Genomic DNA, 15,158 nt, shown 5'->3' with positions numbered 1-15,158 from the left:
TCGTTATGTGTTTAGATAACAAAGGTGAAGTTCGAATGCTTGGAGGTTATGAAAACATTCTCCAACAAGGGATAAGACCTCCTGTGGGGGATGGGCTGACCACAGAATGGGCTGATGTTGCAAGGAGCACTGTGGAAACACTGTGTGGCCCTGGACCCATGGCATTCTTTCCTCTTTTGGGGACCTGCGATTCAAAGTAAAAGTGGGATTCTTGATTTTTAAAGATCTAGATCACCTTCCCAGCTGTGCCTGCTTTTCACGTGTTTAATTATTAGGCCCTGAGAACCGCAAATAGTTTATTGGCCCTATTTGTTAATGGGCTCCACCCTAAGCTCAGTAATCCAGTTAAGAAATGGAAAACTAAATTTAAAAATCCACCTATCCAACTAGATTAGTCTTCAAAATACAACTTTCTGGCATTTGGCTGGCTACTTTGAAAAGGTTTTGGTTCGGGACAGGCAAGCCCCAAAATTGGGGCTTAGCCCGGGAGGGTTCCCAGCTTTGCCCAGGAAAGAACTCAGCAACTTTTATTGAAGTGGCCGTGTACAGCAGCAGGAGAAGGGCTGCCCCAGAGTAGCCCAGAGTAGCAGAGTAGCAGCTCAGAGGTGGTTCTGCTCTCATCTTTATATCCACTTTTAATTATATGCAAATTAAGGGGTGGTTTATGTAGAACTTTCTAAGATGAGGGGAGTAACTACTGGGTCCTCCAGTTGTTGCCATGAAAGGCGGCAGTAACGGCTGGGTGTTGCCATGGCGATGGTAAACTGACATGGCACACTGGTGGGTGTGTCTTATGGAAAGCTGCTTCCTCCCCGGACCTGTTTGAGCTAGTCTTCAGTTTGGTCTGGTGTCCAAGCCCCACCTCCAGAGTTGAGGAGTCCTGCCTTCTACCTCAGTTTCTGAATTTTTTCTAGGCCCATCTATGTATTTCCTTGTAAAACTTTCTAGTGAATTCCTGATTTTGCATTACCTTGACATCCACTTTTAGTCTTCCTTTAACACATGTAAACTGCTTCTTGAAAATGCGTACATTCTCTCTCCTTTGACACGCAATTTGCTTCCCTGTTTTCTCTGAAACTCCATAAGGGCTTGCAAAAACTTTAATCTGTTCCATTTACAGAGACAGAATTTAATCCAACTGTCCTTTTAAACTAGTGAGTTTTACCTGTCTGGTGACAAATTTTAAACTCAAAGCTGTAAAAATCTTTTTTTTTTTCTTTTTGAGACAGTCTTGCTCTGTCACCCAGGCTGGAGTACAATGGCATGATTTTGGCTCACTGCAACCTCTGCCTCCCGGGCTCAAGTGATTCTTCTGCCTCAGCCTCCTGAGTACCTGGGACTACAGGTGTGCACCACCATGCCAGGCTAATTTTTGTATTTTTAAAAGAGACAGGTTTTTGCCATGTTGGCCAGGCTGGCCTCAAACGCCTTACCTCAAGTGATCCACCTGCCTTAGCCTCCCAAAGTGTTGGGATTATAGGCGTGAGCCATTGCACACAGCCAAAGCTATAAAAATCTTAATTTGTGTCTGTGTCTTTTTTTTTTTTTTGAGATGGAGTTTCGCTCTTGTTGCCCAGGCTGGAGTGCAGTGGTGTGACCTCGGCTCATCGCAACCTCCACCTCCCAGGTTCAAGCGATTCTCCTGCTTCAGCCTCCCAAGTAGCTGGGATTACAGGCCTGTGCCACCATGCTCGGCTAATTTTATATTTTTAATAGAGATGGGGTTTCTCTATGTTGGTCAGGCTGGTCTCAAACTCCCGACCTCAGATGGTCTGCCCGTCTCGGCCTCCCAAAGTGCTGGGATTACAGGCATCAGCCACCATGTCCAGCAGTGTCTATTTTTTATGTGTATCTGTGTACATGCTGTGTTTTTATATTGTCTACAGGATACCAAGTTGACTTATAAATAAGTGAGCACTCATAAACTAAGTAAATAAGCCCAAATGCTTTTCAGGTTCACACGATTTTTAGTAACCTTTGGTAAATAAAACTAGTTTTTAAATTGTTGTTAAAATTAAATTAGAAAGTTTGAAGACTAAATATAGTTCAGACATTTTTACGTGGTCTATTGGTCAAACAGATGTATACCGTCTCTGCTAGATGTTTTAAGATTATAAAACTGTTGCCTCAGCTGAGTGCGGTGGCTCACACCTATAACCCCAGCACTTTGGGAGGCAGAGGTGGATGGATTACTTGATTAGCTGGGTGTGGTGTGGTCACACACACCTGTGATCCCAGCTACTCAGGAGGCTGAGACACTAGAATTACTTGAACTCAAGAGGCAGAGATTGCAGTAAGCCAAGATCGTGCCACTAGGCTCCAGCCTGGGCAACAGAGTGAGACTCTGTCTCAAAAAGAAACCCCAAAAAACAACAAAAAAACCCCTGTTGCTTCTGTGATATTTTTGATACCTGCTGAATTTGTCTGTGACCTAAAGTGGTGAGGGCTGGCTGCTGGGCTTCCCCCAATCCTTGCACACATTTTACAGTGAGCTAACATCTTTGGTTTTGAGCCTTTAGGTTCTGGGGTCTAGACAGGTGGCCTTGGTGAGGCCTGAAGACATTGACATTTGCATAGCACCAAGGACACTAGCTGCAGGGCAGGGCCAAACCCAATATGTCCTCCCTGGCCCAGCCATGCCTCCTGGGGACATGCTGGGAAGGGTTGGCCTTTTTAGGCATCTTTACATCTTGGTCCTCTGTCCTGAGCTCTATACCTGGTATGTAAATTCAGGACCCAGATGGTCCCTGCCCTTTATAGCCATTCTGAGTGCCATATGGGTACTTGGGACCCAGGACAACTGAGGAAGACATTAGGGAGGGTACTTGTGTAATAATTTCAAAATTGCTTTCAGGAATTTAAACTCTTAAAATAATGTTATGTTAAGGCCAATTGCTATGATTTACATCTGTAATCTTAACACTTTGGGAGCCAAGGAGTTCAAGACCAGCCTGGGCAACATAGCAAGACCCATCTCTAAAAAAGAAAAAAACAATTAGCCAGGCATGGTGGCATGTGCCTGTGGTCTCAGCTACTAAGGAGGTAGAGGTGGGAGGATTGCTTGAGCCTGGGAGGGTGAGGCTGCAGTGAGCTATGATTGCACCACTGTACTTCAGCCAGTGCAACAGAGTGAGATCCTGTCTCGAATAATAATTGACCTTATTTGTGCAATCTGTTTTTTTTTTTTTTTTTTTGAGACTGAGTCTTGCTCTGTCATCCAGGCTGGAGTGCAGTGGCGCGATCTCGGCTCACTGCAAGCTCCACGTCCCAGGTTCACACCATTCTCCTGCCTCAGCCTCCCGAGTAGCTGAGACTACAGGCGCCCGCCACCACGCCCGGCTAATTTTTTGTATTTTTAGTAGAGACGGGATTTCACCGTGTTAGCCAGGATGGTCTCGATCTCCTGACCTCGTGATCCGCCCGCTCGGCCTCCCAAACTGCTGGGATTCCAGGCGTGAGCCACCGTGCCTGGCTGATTGTGTAATATTTTTAATTCTTAAATTGATTATGTCTTATGTTTCTAAGTGTCTAAAATGTCAATCAAAAAGTACCTGAGGCAAGTCTCAATCAATTTAGAAAGTTTATTTTGCCAAGGTTAAGGACACACCTGTGACACATGTGCCCAAGGTGTTTGGGATATAGCCTGGTTTTATACATTTTAGGGAAATGTGAGACATCAAGCAATATATGTAAGATGTACATTGGTTTGGTCTGAAAGTCAGGACAACTCAAAGCAGGCTTCCAGGTCATAGGTAGAGAAGAGACAAACAGTTGCATTCTTTCTTTTATTTTATTTTTATTTTTTTGAGACAGTCTCATTCTGTCTCCCAGGCTGAAATGCAGTGGTGAGATCTCGGCTCACTGCAACCTCTGCCTCCTGAGCTCAAGCGATTCTTTTGCCTCAGCCTCCTGAGTAGCTGGGATTACAGGTGTGTGCCACCACGCCCAGCTAATTTTTGTATTTCTAGTAGAGACAAGGTTTCACCATGTTGGCCAGGCTGGTCTCGAACTCCTAATCTCAGGTCATCCCACCCGCCTCGGCCTCCCAAAGTGTTGAGATCACAGGCATGAGCCACCGCACCCAGCAGGTTGCATTCTTTTGAGTTTCTGATTAGCCTTTCACTGAATACACATTTTACAGGAACAGTCACTTATGCCTTAGTCTAGCTTAGTGAGACAATAGGACAAAGGAAGTAATTAGATATACCTGCTTTTGTCTCACGTGAGCAGAGGGATGACTGAGTTCCCGCTGTCCTTTGTCCACAAGGAATTTCCCTTTGGGCAAATTGTGACGGATGTATGTGATTTTTTTTCTCTTTATAGCTATCTTATTTAGAAGTAGAATGGGGGTCATGTTTGCCGGATGCAGTTCGCAGCTTGATTCTTCCCTTTGGACTAGTGACTTTGGGGTCCTGAGGTTTATTTTCCTTTCACAAAAGCCAACAACAAAAAATCTAATCATGATAGCTAGATGCTTAGAAATGATTCAGCAGGGCTGGGCACGGTGGCTCACACCTGTAATCCCAGCATTTTGGGAGGCCGAGGGGGGCGGATCACCTGAGGTCGGTGAAACCCCGTCTCTACTAAAAATACAAAAAGCTCACCAGGTGTGGTGGCACTTGTCTGTAATCCCAGCTACTCGGGAGGCTGAGGCAGGAGAATTGATTGAATCCGAGAGGTGGAGGTTGCGGTGAACTGAGATCGCACCATTGCACTCCAGCCTGGGCAACAAGAGTGAAACTCCGTCTCAAAAAAATAAATAAATAAATAAATAAAAAGAAAAAGAAAAAAGCAGCAATTCAACATACCGTGGCTCCTTTGTAAGCAGATGACATGACTGAGGTCTGTTGCTTTGTTACCGGACGGAAGGTCTTGACTGAGTTGTCCAGGTTCTTGGGGTTTCAAACAAAGAATTAAACAAAACGCACAAACAAAACAACAAAAGAACGGAGTAACAAAGGCACAGATTTATTGAAGAAGCAAAAGTACAACTCACAGAGTAAAAGCAGGTGTGAGCAAGCAGCTAGAGACTCCTCAATTAGGGTTTTTATTAAGCTGAAAGAACTTGGCAACACCCCAGGTGCCCTTTAGAGGCCTCCAATTGGTTACACCCTATGAAGGATTGGCCTCAGACCAATCAGAGGCTGAAGTGGAGGCTTGGCCTGCAGTCAATCAGAAGCTGAAGTGGAAACTTATGTCTTGTTACCACAGAAGTGAAGATGTGGCCTGTACTCTGCGCAGTCTTGCCTAGAACTGGCTGCACCTGCTGTTCTCTTGCCTAGAACTGGCTGCACCTGCTGTTCTCTTGCTTATGAGAACTAGCTGCACCTGCTATTCCTTTGCTTCTGCCCCAACCCTTGGCTACCCTAATTCCCTGTTCTCCTCCGTCACCTTTGTGCTGCCAATCAGTTTGGACTTGAGACTTCTCTATGTTCTTGAGCCATAGTACCTGTTTCTTCTTTCCCTTCGATGTGCTTCATGGTGATGTGGGACAGACATCTAAAATGCTGATCCTCAATACTTTTTTTTTTTTTTTGAGGTGGAGTTTTGCTCTTGTTACCCAGGCTGGACAGCAATGGCACCATCTCTGCTCACCGCAACTTCTGCCTCCCGGGTTCAAGCGATTCTCCTGCCTCAGCCTCCCGAGTAGCTGGGATTACAGGCATGCACCACCACACCTGGCTACTTTTTTCTATTTTTAGTAGAGACAGGGTTTCGCCATCTTAGCCAGGATTGTCTCGATCTCCCGACTCAGGTGTCCCACCCGCCTACGCCTCCCAAAGTGCTGGGATTACAGGGCATGAGCCACTGTGCCGGCTGATCATCAATACTTTTAGAAGAGAAAATTTCTGATCGAAAGGGAGAAATGAAAAATAAAAATAGCTGAGAGCAGTCAGAGCTTTGTGAGGTATGCAAGATTTATCTGGCCCAGAGAGAAATGAGTATGGGGCTTCAATCACATGCATGCCCCCACCCATACCCAGGGGCAATTATTTGAAGACATTTTGTTCTTTCTTTTCTTTCTTTCTTTTTTTTTTTGAGATGGAGCCTGGCTCTGTCGCCCAGGCTGGAGTGCAGTGGCCGGATCCTGGCTCACTGCAAGCTCCACCTCCCAGATTCACACCATTCTCCTGCCTCAGCCTCCCGAGTAGCTGGGACTACAGGCGCCCGCCACCACATTTGGCTAATTTTTTCTATTTTTTAGTAGAGACGGGGTTTCACCGTGTTAGCCAGGATGGTCTCTATCTCCTGACCTCGTGATCCGCCAGCCTCGGCCTCCCAGAGTGCTGGGATTACAGGCATGAAACACCGCGCCCGGCCTGTTCTTTCTTTTCTTCCCTGTAGTTTTCAGACTAGCTGCTTCACCCATTGTCTTCATGTTCCTGGAATTTTTGATACAAAGAAAAATGTATAGCCAATGAATATTTTATGTCATTTGAATGTAATTTCTTGGTAAACAACTTAGGAACTCGTCTATTCTTCTCCTTTAGAAACTTTCTTGTAACTGCTGCTAATCAGAGCATACATTCAGGGCAACTTGAATCTAGGCTTCCAAGTTGCAGTGCTGAAACTTGGCCCAAATTAACTCTCTGCTTACATTTTCAGTGTTTCCCCTTTAGGTCAGCATACTCCCAAGCCATTATCTTGGGCCCTCTCTTCTATCCCAGACCTTGCCTTTTCCCTTCCACCAGTAAATCAAAAATAAAGTTCTAAGGCCCCTCCAACCATCTGAATGGATCCCTCCTCTTGGCCAAGTGCATTCTAAAGTTAACCTGAAAAACTAGTTCAGGCCATGATGGGAAGCAGGGGTCTGACATTCCTCATATATGCTCTTCCCTTTTGGAATTCAGGAAAAGCTGACCAGCATTAACATTAACACAGACCTTAAGTCTTGTTAGTCTAAAAAGAAACATTTGTAATCTATTCTCTCTGAAGCCTGCTACTTGGATGATAAAGTCTTGGTCTCCACCACCCCTTATTGTAACCTAGACATTTCTTTCTATTGATAATAACTCTTCAACCAATTGCCGATCAGAAAATGTTAAAATCTACCTATAACCTGGAAGCCCCCTGTTTTGAGATGTCCCACCCTTCCAGATCAAACCGATGTAAATCATACATGTATTGACTGAGGTCTCATATCTCCCTAAAATGTATAAAAGCAAGCTGTATCCTAACCACCTGGGGTGAGACTGTATCATGGGTGCATTCTTAACCTTGGCAAAATATACTTTTTAAATTGAATGAGATTTTCTTTCTTTTTTTTTTTTTTTTTGAGACTGAGTCTCACTCTGTTGCCCAGGCTGGAGTGCAGTGGTGCGATCTCGGCTCACTGCAACCTCCGCCTCCTGGGTTCCAGCAGTTTTCCTGCCTCAGCCTCCTGAGTAGCTGGGATTACAGGTGCACACCACCATGCCCGGCTAATTTTTGTATTTTTAGTATAGTTTCACCATGTTGGTCAGGCTGGTCTCGAACTCCTGACCTCATGATCCACCCACCTCGGCCTCCCAAAGTGCTGGGATTACAGGCCTGAGCCACTGCGACTGGCTTGAATGAGATTTTCTCAGATACTTTTGGGTTTGCACACCAAAGGCTGTCCTCACGCCTTTTGAATCTCTCTTGAAGATTCATCTCCTAAGAAACCAGACCTTGCTAATCCTCACCTGGCTTTAATCATCTCATTTATTCCAAGAGCCACTTTATCCTCCAGGCATAGGATTATAGACCGTGGGATCCCAGAAATTTCTGGCTTAGAAAGTCATTTCGATTTTTGTAGATATGGACCACAACTAGCCAAGTGGTTAGTCTAAGATCACTACCTGAATGATCTTAACTCACGTAGTTAAGGGACAAAGACAAGTCTAGAACCCAAGTCTTTGAGTCCTTGGCTCAAGATTATTTTCGCTACATGGAGATCTGTTATTTGTGCTCCTTTTCTCTATCTGTATTCTTGTGTTTTTTCAGGAGACCCATCCTTCTCAATTCTTTTATTGCTGTTACCGTCATCTTTAGCATCATAATCAACATCATCACTTCAGCTGTTCCCAGAGCCCTCCCCACATGGTACCAGTGGGTACTCTATAACCATTCCTGATAGCACAGCTTCTTAACCCTTTTTCTCTATGCCAAATGATTACATGTTTATCGCCCTGTAAGTATCAATCGTCTTCAAGACTCAAGGTGACCAGAGTTGGTAGAATGAAAGAAGCATTGTTACTGATGCAAGAAACCCAATGCTTTATTTCAAATGTCAAAATACAACTTCTGTACTGAAAGAGCAGGAAAGCTGGGACTATAGTGGCCACAGTATCAGGGAAGTTGACCCAGCTCTTGCCTATTAGAAATCATAGGAACCATTGAGTGTGAGGATGCTGGATTTCAGAAGGGCCTGTTAATTGCTTACACCATGACCTACCCTAGCTATAATGCACTGTGCAGCAATGAACTCCTGACTCTAGCTGGGCCAATCTGACTTGCTAATGGCAGCTTAGAATTGAGGCCTGGAAGCACTGGGCCTTGTCCGGTAGGGGCTAGAATTGTGAAGTGATGGCCAGGCATGGTGGCTCACGCCTGTAATCCCAGAACTTTGGGAGGCCGAGGCGGGCGGATCACGAGGTCAGGAGATCGAGACCATCCTGGCTAACACGGTGAAACCCCGTCTCTACTAAAAATACAAAAATTAGCCGGGCGTGGTGGTGGGTGCCTGTAGTCCCAGCTACTCAGGAGGCTGAGGCAGGAGAATGGCGTGAACCCGGGAGGAGGAGCTTGCAGTGAGCCGAGATCGCACCACTGCACTCCAGACTGGGTGACAGAGAAAGACTCTGTCTCAAAAAAAATAAAAATAAAAAGAAGAAGAAGTGATGTAAGGCTAGGGCCAGATGGTCATGCCTGGTGAAGCTCAGAAAGAGAGAATGAAGGAGAACCTCAGAGAAGCAGAGATGAGAGACCCCAAAAAACAAAGAGCAGTCATGGGTCCTGACTCCCACCCCAGCTCCCATCTTTTGGTGGTCTGTACAAAACCCAGTATCTACAAAAGCCCTTCTTTCTCTTTTCTGCTTGACTTGAACTAGTTGAGTGGGTTGCTTTTGCAACCAAGAAGTCTTAACTAAGACCCTCCCCTTCTCTACAGAGCTGAAAGATGAACCAGGCAGCTGTGCACAGTTGAAAGGTCAGGGAGAGGGTTGCCAAGAATTTAAAGATATTGTTTCCTTCTCTGTAGGAGATGGTGCTTGTCAGTCTGTGATTTTCTGTGAATCAGATCTCACAATCACAGGCATGCCTCTCTGCCCCCACCTCCCCACCGCAGATAAACATAGCAACCGTTGCCAACCTTCAGCCTTCACTCAACTTCATTTCCTCTCTTGCACTTGAGCCTAGAGGAGTCAGAAACAAGCTCAAAGCCTTGTTAATGTGAATCTGCCAGGCATGGTGGTGCACGCCTGTAATCCCAGCTACTCAGGAGGCTGAGGCAGGAGGATCTCTTGAGCCCAGGAGTTCAAGGCTGCAATGAGCTTTGATCACGCCACTGCACTCCAGCCTGGGTGACAGAGAGTCAAAACAAAACAAAATAAAACAAACAAAAAGCCTGGCTAAGGTGAATCTAACTGGGCTTTGGCTTACCTTCTCTTTTTTGGGAGGTAGAAGGTTTTTGGAAGGTAGAAGGATGTATTGCAATGATTCCCAAGCTTCATTCACTAGCACACCACCTTCATGATTTTTGACGTGTCCACATATCAGTTGTACTATTATTTTCTTAATTAGACTTTCTTATTTTCTTATCTTCACCTATGATATTTTTGAATGAAACCATGGCTTTGCAATACATATCATGTTTTTTCAAATATACATTAAAATGCAAAACTATTCAAATAATTTTTTTTTTTACCACCTAGGATTATTTTATGTGTACTACCTTAGGAAACAATGTCATGTAGGCTTTGGAATCAGGCAGGCTTGTTCAGGTAATACCTGTATGTCCTTGGGCAAGCCACACTCTCTAACCTCCAATATTGTCATAATAAGTGTGTCTTCCTTAGGATTTTGGTGAGGGCTAGATGGGTCAGTTTGTGTGTGTGTGTCTGTGTGTGTGTTGCGTGTCTGTGTGTGTAGATGTGGGTCTCACTGTGTTGCTCAGGCTGGTCTCAAACTCCTGGGCTCAAATGATCCTCCTGCCTCGGCCTTCCAAGTGCTGGAATCACAGACGTAAGCCACTGCACCCAGCCCTAGATGGGATGATTTAAACACTGTGTTTCAACTGCCTCGCACATGGGTAACACCTAGTAAGTACTCAGTCACTGTTATTCATTGCTGTTCCTGCTTTCTCTATTTCTTCACTTTGTCTGCTTCTCTGTATTTCCTTTCTTTCCTTTTTGGTCTGTTTGCAGCAGGAACCAGCAAGAAATGGGTTTGCTTACTGGAGTATATAAAATGTATGTAAAGCCCTCAGGGACCAGGACAGAAAGCTAAGTGTGGCGCCTCTGCTGGGTCCGGGTGGGTATAATAGAATCTAATGATGTGACTTGTTATCCCATCGTGCTTGTGTGGTTGAGATAATAACATTGTTTCTATAGAACCTGCTTTAAAGGGTCAAAGCCCTCATGGACATTATCTAGCTCATCTCTCTTACGTGTGGACAAGTGTTATCGTCCTCGTTTTTCAGGTGGAGAAATCAAGACCCCAACAGAGGGCTGACCCGGTTACTCAGCAATGCTGTGGCAGAAACACACAAAAGAGTCCGTGGCTTGTGATTCACAGGCCAAGACGTTGCGTTGGCGCAGCACTCCCCGTGTTGACGTGGAAGGTGGTGATGGCAGTGAGCAAAAAAGTGATCCACGCACAGATGCATTTGTGAACGCCGGATGAAACAAAGTTAAAATAGGTGGGGTTTTTTTTCTGTAGGATTTCTCAGTCTTTCATAAGATAACATGCATGATGATTCTCCGAGGGAGATAGAGCATACATAATTTTCCACATGTGAGCATTGAGTATACCTACTTAGGAACTCTAACGATAGTGTCCCTCAGAGCACTAGTTTGGGAAATAGCGTCTTAGTTGATCATACTGTCTTGAAAGCCTTCTTCTAATTTCTTTATGTTATAAAAGAAAGCTGCTTTTGGAATGCTAAAACAAAAACAAATCCCATGTCTGAAATCATTCTACCCCCATATCACCCTAGTCCCACCCTGGGGACTAGGATTTCATTCCTGTATCACTTGTTGCTACACGCCTGGGGAACTGCCTGCCTTTGATCACATACTTACTAATGTGTAATATTTCAACTCTATTTGGTTCTTAAGTTATTTCATTTTATTTTATTTGTGAGATGGAGTTTTGCTCTTGTTGCCTAGGCTGGAGTGCAGTGGTGCAATCTTGGCTCATCGCAACCTCCACCTCCCGTGTTCAAGCAATTCTCCTGCCTCAGCCTCCCAAGTAGCTGGGATTACAAGCACACACCACCACACCCAGCTAATTTTGTATTTTTAGTAGAGACGGGTTTTCTCCATGTTGGTCAGGCTGGTCTTGAACTCCTGACCTCAGGTTTTCAGCCCACCTCGGCCTCCCAAAGTGCTGGGATTACAGACATGAGCCACTGCCCCCAGCCAAGTTATTTTTTTAATTCATAATTTTTATTTTATTTTTTAATTTTGAGGACTTAATACAAGAAAATAATTTCTAATTTTTAAAATGAAAGTGTTGATAGAAAGTTAGTGTTAGGAGAAATGTCATATTATACAGAAAGGACGTGAAGTCCTACAGAGGCCAGGTCACATGGCAGGACAATAGCATACCCACAAATAGAAGAGAAGTATCCTGTCTCTTGGGACAGACTGTTTTTCACTGCTGAAGCGTTCCTTTGCTTTGATTTATAGGTGAGGTGTCTTGCTGAGCCATTTGAGCGACCTTGACTCTGTGTTTCTCATTTAGATATTTAATATAAAATACTGTGTGGGAAGAAAAGGAAGTCATGGAAGCATCTGTTTTACAAATACGAAGTAGACACAAAGCTCTCTTTCCACAGAGAGCACTCCTTTATTATACCAACGTGAGAGGTCAGGACCAATCCCACGTTACAGGCTCACCCTGCTCACACTAGGCTTTTACGTAGCGCAGTGGCCGCGTTAAGGACTGATGAGCAGGTCTCCCCTGCAGCCGAGGTCCCCTTGCTGTAGGAGAAATGAAGCATAGTCAGGGCGGAGGCCCTGAAAAGGAGATGATGTGACAGAGGATTCACACTTTATCACTTTTGTTTTCTGAAGAGGTTTGAGATGGCTTAACATGAAGAACATGCATATCAGAATTGATGTTTTGTTGTTGTTTGTTTTGTTTGTTTTTGTTTTTGTTTGAGACAGAGTCTCACTCTGTTGCCCAGGCTGGAGTGCAGTGGCGCCATCTGGGCTCACTGCAACCTCTGCCTCCCGGGTTCAAGCAATTCTCCTGCCTCAGCCTCCCGAGTAGCTGGGATTACAGGCATCTGCCACCACACCTGGCTGATTTTTGTATTTTTAGTAGAGACAGGGTTTCACCATGTTGGCCAGACTGGTCTCGAACTCCTGACCTCAGGCAATCCACTTACCTCAGCCTCTCAAAGTGCTGGGATTACAGGCATGAGCCACCATGCCCGGCCAATTCCAGGGGACTTTAAAAAAATGTTCACAAAAAACGGCAAAGAATGAGGGTAATATAAGACTCAACACTCTCCATTCAAAATGAACAAATGTTAACACTTAGTCATATGTTCTCTAGACCTTAAAAACAAAAAGAAGGAATGAAACATTACAGATAAAGTTGAAGTCCCTGTATCAATGTGATGGGCTAGCTATGCTACAGTAACAAACATATACTCCCACAGTTTTAGTGGCTTAAGGAAGCAGAGATCCATTTCTCAGTCATGCCTCGTGTTCACTGTGGGTCATTTGGAAACTGTCATACACTGTCTTCACTCCAGGACCCAGTGGATGAAGTGGACTGAAACACTGAATCTGAAACATTGATGATCACTACAGCAAAGGGAAGAGCTCGGTAAGTTGTGCATATCATTCTTAGATCTTCCACCCAAAAGTAACACTTCCACTTACATGTATTGGCCACGGTAAGTCATGTGGTTGTGCCTAACTTCAAAGAATGTTAGGACATACAATCCTACCATGTACTGGAAGGAAATCCAGAAGATTCCTTTTTTTTTTTTTTTTTTTTTTGAGATGGAGCCTTGCTCTGTCTCCAGGGTGGAGTGCAGTGGTGCGACCTCGGCTCACTGCAACCTCCACCTCCGGGGTTCAAGTGATTCCCCTGCCTCAGCCTCCCGACTCGCTGGGATTACAGGCACACACCGCCACGTCTGGCTAATTTTTTTTTGTATTTTAGTAGAGACAGGATTTCACCATGTTGGCCAGGATGGTCTCTATCTCCTGACCTTGTGATCCACCCGCCTCGGCCTCCCAAAGTGCTGGGATTACAGGTGTGAGCCACCACGCCTAGCCAGAAAGGCTCTTAAAGAGGCCTAATGACTATCACAGTCCCAGAACTGCTTCCCTCTCCCACTAGAAGCAGCCACATGAATGTGATGTGTATCTAGACCCTATTTTATATTTTCACTACAAATACACTGTAATATAGATGGTATTCATTTGCATATTTTAGAAAATATTTGTTAATGGGATCATCCTTTTATAATGTACAATTTTTAGTCAATAATTTTCAGGATTTATCAATGCTGAATCATATAGATCTAGTTCATTGATTTAAACTGTTATATAGAATTCCACATTAGAAATATACTGTGATTTATTTATCTATTCTCCTACAAATGAACAAACTATTTACAATTTTTTTTTTTTTTTGAGATGGAGTCTCACCCTGTTGCTCAGGCTGGAGTGCAATGGCACGATCTTGGCTCACTGCAACCTCTGCCTCCTGGGTTCAAGTGATTCTCCTGCCTCAGCCTCCCAAGTAGCTGGGACTATCACACCTGGCTAATTTTTGTATTTTTGTAGAGGCGAGGTTTTGCCATGTTGCCCAGGTTGGCCTTAGACTCCTGAGCTCAGGACTGTGCTTAACCCAACACAACATTGTCCAGATCTAGCCATTCAAACATTTCTTGCAATTTAGGCAAGTACAGAATACATCCTCTGTTCATGGAGGGGGATACTTATGGATAGAAGGAATATATAAAATGAGTCTACATATTTTTTTATTTCAAATTTTTTTAATTTAAAAAAGTTTTTTTTGGTTTTGTTTTTTTGTTTTATTTTTTTGTAGAGACAGGGTCTTGCTATGTTGCCCAGGCTGGTGACAAAATCCTGGGTTCAAGAGTCTATATATATAGACTCATTTTCTATATTCCTTCTATCCCTAAGTAACAGTTATTGTTATCCAAAGATCAGCCGGTCCAAATGCCCTTCTCATAGAGGGCTTCTTTGACCTAGAAGGCAATGGAAGTGTTTAAAATAAGCTGACCAGTTCCTTAAATGAAACTGAATTTATGTTACTCTCTAACAGACCAAGGCTGAGCAGTCAACGGTGCCCTGTGCCCATGAATGGACAGTAGTGTCTTGCAAAGGGACCATGAGCTGAAAAGACATTCGTAAGTGCAAAAATAGTGTGGTAATTATAGGAGTAAGTGGAGAGTCAATTTCTTCTTAAAACATCATCGTTATTAAAATAGACTAAGTGCAGGGGTGTTGGGATTATGACGTTGTTTATGGTATTTTTTCCCTTCTCTGTTCTCCAAATATTCTACAATGAACTTACACTATACTAATAATTCAAAAATCATAATGAGAAGTAAAACCAAAATGTAACCCACTGTGATGATAAGGATTCTCAGTTTCTCAAGTAGATGTTCATCTCAAGCAGTAAAGGGGGCGGGGAAAAATCCAAGGCAGAAAAGCATAAGGGTCTTTCCCACTTGCAAGCTTTTCAAAGTCAAGTCGAAAGTGTTAGAAAACTGAAGCTTTACGTGGAAAACGGGGGAGGACGTGGCCAGATGCTGTGATGGAAAAGCATAAAGAGGAAGAACTGCTGATGGAAGGAGAGGAACAGAATGGACGAGGAGGGAAGAGGGAGGCTTGGACAAGTTCAAGGGTATCCTGGAATAGGAGGTGTGTATGCCTGGGGGAGCAAGGCAGCAAGGAACAGAGGAAAGAATACAGGGAGAGTTG

At 44.2% G+C, this 15,158-nt stretch overlaps 1 long non-coding RNA gene across 1 annotated transcript; it reads left to right on the top strand.

The window, feature by feature from the left end:
- The first annotated feature begins 10,660 nt into the window (after positions 1 to 10,660).
- Positions 10,661 to 14,670, top strand: LOC129525790 (uncharacterized). Its single transcript, XR_008670262.2, has 3 exons — positions 10,661 to 10,879; positions 12,947 to 13,020; positions 14,497 to 14,670. It is a non-coding gene; the product is annotated as an uncharacterized lncRNA (long non-coding RNA).
- Positions 14,671 to 15,158: the final 488 nt, after the last annotated feature.

Source organism: Gorilla gorilla, chromosome 10 (assembly GCF_029281585.2).
Source record: "Gorilla gorilla gorilla isolate KB3781 chromosome 10, NHGRI_mGorGor1-v2.1_pri, whole genome shotgun sequence".
Taxonomy (NCBI): domain Eukaryota; kingdom Metazoa; phylum Chordata; class Mammalia; order Primates; family Hominidae; genus Gorilla; species Gorilla gorilla.
Note: the sequence above shows the minus strand (reverse complement) of the source record. Positions and strands in the feature narration are given on the sequence as shown.